Here is a 5273-nt window from a genome sequence, read left to right as displayed (position 1 = left end):
TTTGCATAACACTATAGTCTACGATAACTCTTTCGTTGTGTTATTTTAATAAATAGATAAATGTTTTGTTATGCTATTTATAGTAGATTATATAACATTTCTTTGTACTTATAAATTAGTATTGTGGTATACTTTACAATAACATAGTTTTTGTATTATATACAATAAATTGCATAACACAATTTTATGCTTATAAGTTAGTGAAATTACATTTTATACATTATTAGAAACTTGATAAAAAAATTTAGCTATTGCCATACATATAACCTTACTTAACACTTTTTCTCTTTGCAAAGATCTGAAGACAAAAAATTAACTTTGTAACCAAATAAAATAATTTAAATAAATTTTTATTAATTTCTTGAGCAAAAATTTAATATTTAGTGTAGTTTAGTCTTCCAAAATCATATTACAATATAAATTCTACTTAATTAGAATTACATAGGGAAACAAATATCTAATTCTAAAGAACTCAAATATATAAGTTGTTTCTTCTTCAAAACAAGATAATCTCACGTACCTGCACATTGCAAAAAAAACAAAAAAAGAAACATTTCATCATTAACAAAGAAAGAAGTGCATTGTTCTATTAGAAACAAAAATGTATATGGACTGAATGGGCCAATTAAAGCTAAAAACTAATTGACAATAATAAGTACACAAGTGTTAGGGTCATTTTAGGTTTGTTTTAGAGATCGTTTTAGGTTGTGTTTTTAGTTATTTAGGATTGTTTAGTGCATATTTCTGCTTGTTTTCTTTTTGTTTCAGGTTTTAATGGTCAAGTACATAATATGGAGTGAAATGAGAAGAAACATGTTAAATATGATAAATAAGATGGATTTTGTGGAGTTTCAAGACATTATGTGTGGAAAATACTACATTGAAGATGCTCAACACACGTCGTTTATGCTCTATAACGCAAGTATGAGACTTTAAGCCGACTTTTTACCATGATTTATTCACTTTCTGGAAATACTTCTAGAAATATAATTTGTATATATTTCTCTTAGCTTTCTATATATTTTTGAATCATTCAATTCTGAGTTATATTGAATGAGTTATGATCAAAATACGATGAGCTGACGTGCAGGCTGTTCGAAACGAGTTTCGTTCTATTCTGACTTTAGCGCTACAGCACCATAATAAGAGTGCTACAGCGCTAGTGCACCAGATTTTGAAGCATTTTTTCACTGGTAATAGCGCTACAGTGCTCCAGAAGTAGCGCTACAGCACTGGTTACGCATTTTTCAGATTTTAAACCACTTTTTGAAGGGCAATTTGGTCTATTCACTGGGGAACATTGGAGGGCTATTTAAGGGACATTATTATGCGATTTTGAGCAGACTGGAAGTTTTAAAAACCCTAGAAAAAAAAAGAGGCTGCTATAATTAGTTTTCTTTTTCATCTGAATTCTTTAAGTTGATTTTTAAGAACAATTATTTGCAGTTTATTTTCATCATGGCATTTATGAACTAATTTCTTTTATCTAGGAATTAATGTAGTCACTGAGATTTCTATTTAATTTTATTATGATTTTCTATTGATCTTTCTTTTCTATCTAATCTATATGATGTGTGTTTAATGCTAGTAAATACTTGATCACTATTTGCTTGATTTAATGGTTTTGATTTAAAATTCAAAAGATGAGAATTGAATATGCTATCATCATATAGACATATGGTGAATATTGGACGAAAGTACCTATATGACTTGTGTAGTAATTAGGTTTCCATGTTTAATGTCTTTTATATGTTTAAGTTTATCACAGAAATGTAGAAAACTTGCATATAGATTGAGATCTTATGTATTGAATAAGAATAGGAATCGAGTAAATTAACCTGCCATTAGAATAGAAAGAAGAGATTTAGAATAAATTATTAAAATTAATAGAATGAACAGTTGATGAAATTAATTCCTAGGTTGTTTTTATTATTGATTCTTAAGTAGTGATTCATTGTTTTGTTTCCAGTTCTTTAATTTTGGTTCATAGTTTATTAGATTTATTTTATTTTTAATTGTTTGCTTAAATTTTAATTAACCAAATAGAATTCGAAAATCAATTAGTGGTACTTGGGAGATAGTCTCTGTGGGACGATATCCGTTCTTACGGAATTTACTACTTGACACGACTACGTATACTTGCGTAGCTTTAAAATTTTGCAACAACAAGTAAGTAACACAATTTCTTTGACATTAAAAACATAATAATAGTTCATATCTGCTTTTGATATGATAATGCATCTTAAATTTATCCAAATCTCATCAGAAATAAAATTAAGTAAATGCAAATATTTGTAGATCTTTAATCTAATCACCCATGTTGTCTTCTCCATCTGAATTTTTAGTTTTTAGTAAAAATGTAGTGATGGAAAGATAGAAGAGTTTGACCATAGTCTTGTACCATTTAGTTATGCAATATTTTTAAAAAAAAATTATTAATACAGGGCAATCAGCAAAACTCCCAGTGTACTTTTTAATTATATTTATATATATATATATATATATATCTATTAAATATACAGTTGGTAAACTTAACCAAACCAAAAGGCTAAATAGTCAAAAGAAAAAAGAACACAAGAACTGCCGAATATGGAATTAAGTATTGTATAAGATTAACATGAACATGAACATCAATATGTATTTATATATATAACTTGAATTGTAAAATCAATTGTTCAACGCTAATATTGTTAATACTAATACCAACTCAAATATATAATACCTATGGAAAGAGATAAGTACAACAAGAACATAAAATGATCATTGACAGTAATGAAACAATGTAACAAACACATGGGGAGCATTTAGATTTTATATTTAAAGTTGTCCATTTATAAATTATCTAACTATTATTTTCAAAAACAAAATTTATATAGTAATATGGACAAACAAAATACAAGTTGTCAGTTTGTAAACCAATATTACTTATATAATAATATATAGTTAAATAGTTGTAGTGAGAGCATGAACATTAGACCAACAACCTATAGTCACAAAATAAATCCAACATGTTTGAAATAATTAAGAACAACAAATTCAATGATCTTATCATGCCATACCTGGAATATATATAGAACAAAATTAAGTTTATCTCATGGTTAGTACTCATGCTACTTAAAAACAACACATTAGTGTTAATTCAGGTCCCATGTATGCACTTTGTTAGCTGAGAGATAAGGCTGCCACAAAATCAATATGAAACAGAGTCTGAGGAAATAAGTGAATACTTGAAGTGATTAAAACTACACAAACAAGAAATAAGAAAAAAAAATAACTACACTCACCTCTAACTTATCATTCTGTTGTCTGAGAAGAATATTTAAATGTAGGGATATACATGTAAGAACACTGACATTGTGATTCTTAATTGGTATGTCTCTTGCTTTGCTATTTATAAAAAGAAAGGGCTTGGATAAGCTGCATCTCTATTATCACTCTATACAATCTAATTGAAACTTTGGTGGCTAAAGATGTATGGGTCATTGGAGAAAGAGTGATGAATGTGTTATTTTTCTCTTGTATGGGTCATTTAGTCTTTTTTAAAAATAAAATTAAAAGCTCGCTACTTGCAAAATGCTAAAAATTATTTTTACAGAGTTTACAGACTCCAATTTAGAATATTTCAAAGCATATGTAACTTTTATTCTTTTATTATTATTTTTTACTTCATTACTTTTTTTACTAAACAAATCTCTAAGTTTTTTAACTTTTGTTATGAGTACTTCTCACCAAAATAATATTTTTATAATACTTGATGGTAGCTTACAGGAACCTCAAAAATTGATTTGAAAGAAGGAAAGTCTAATTTCTCTGTGTCAAGTTCTTATAATCTTTTTCCCCTCTAAAATACCTGATTACATGTTCTTTGTAATCACAAAATAAACATAATAATAACAATAAAAAAATTCATTCCAATCACCAAAAAAAAAAATCTATCTAGTAACATGCTTTGGAAGAAAATGAAAATATGCAAGAGCAAAATACACATATAGAAACCCGGCTGAAAAAATATACGGCTTTGTGTCCCCTTTCTCGTTTTTATTATCTGTTTCCCACCGAGAAAACCATTGGCTTGCACTCATAAGCACAACCAAAAAAAACTACCCATCCAATCCAAATCAATAATAAAAAAAGTATCTAAATATTCCTTAAGTTGCTTTTAAAGATATATATATAAAAAAATAAAATTAATCAATAAAATACCCTTAAAATCCTTCAAATATTTATGAGAACATAAGATAAACTCATAATGAAAAGGGCTTTATTTGTAATAAAAGAATCTGAGTTGGCAAAAATATAGTCGAACAAAAATATAATACCCAAGAAAAATATGCATATAATGAGAGAGTAGTGTCAATGAAAAACCTGGGGAAAGATGAGGAGAAGATCGGCAAAAGAGAGGCAGTGAAGATAAGACTGTGTGCTTCATTGGTGGGACAAAGAAATAAGAGGCCTATGGTTGTTTGTGTGTGTTGTCAATCAGCGGAAAGAAAGAGAAGAGAAACAAATAATATAACACAATTACTTCATTATCCGCTCTTTTGTCATTTTGTCGCCTTTAATTTTTTTTTATTATTTTCACTTGCCTCTATTTCTTTAGGAATTATAAGACTATTTCAATATACTTATAAGTAAGTGTTGTGGAAAGTAAATTTTGTTGTAGTGACGATTGATTACTTTACAAAGTGGATTGAAGCTAAACCACTGGCTACGATTACTTCCAAAAAGGTGCTCGATTTCATAGTCAAAAACATCATATGAAGATATGGGCTACCAAGGAAGAACATTCCAGATAATGGCACTAAGTTTGATAGTGACACAGTTACAGATTTTTGTGTAAGGCATGGTATCACCAAAAGCTTTTTCACAATTGCTCATCCCCAAGCAAATAGACATGTAGAAGCTGTCAAAAAGACCTCAAAGGACACAATGAAAAAGCAGCTCGAGCAAGCCAAAGGTAATTGGTCAGATATTTTGTAGGAAGTCTTATGGTCATATCAAACTATTGCCCTTACCTCAACTGGGCATAATCCATTTTCTCTAGCTTATGGATATGAGGCAATGATACCAGTAGAGTTAACCCCCCCCCCCCCCCCCCCCCCCCCCCCCCAACCCCACCCAATTGCATCAGAAGAGTACGTATGACCAAGATCAAAATCTTCAGTTATTAGCAAAAACCTCGACATGAACGAAGAACAAAGAAAATAATCACAATTGTGAGTGGCTGCTTACCAGCAAAAAGTAGCCAGATACTTCAATTCTCGAGTCAAGAA

General features: G+C 29.2%; 1 long non-coding RNA gene across 1 annotated transcript; it reads right to left on the bottom strand.

Annotated features, from left to right (window-relative positions):
- Positions 1 to 329: 329 nt before the first annotated feature.
- LOC133777968 (uncharacterized) lies at positions 330 to 4601 on the bottom strand. Its single transcript, XR_009868946.1, has 2 exons — positions 4366 to 4601; positions 330 to 520 (listed from the first exon to the last, which is right to left on the bottom strand). It is a non-coding gene; the product is annotated as an uncharacterized LOC133777968 (long non-coding RNA).
- Positions 4602 to 5273: the final 672 nt, after the last annotated feature.

Source organism: Humulus lupulus, chromosome 5 (assembly GCF_963169125.1).
Source record: "Humulus lupulus chromosome 5, drHumLupu1.1, whole genome shotgun sequence".
Classification (NCBI taxonomy): domain Eukaryota; kingdom Viridiplantae; phylum Streptophyta; class Magnoliopsida; order Rosales; family Cannabaceae; genus Humulus; species Humulus lupulus.
The sequence above is the reverse complement of the archived record's forward strand: the minus strand, read 5'-3'. Positions and strand labels throughout refer to the sequence as shown.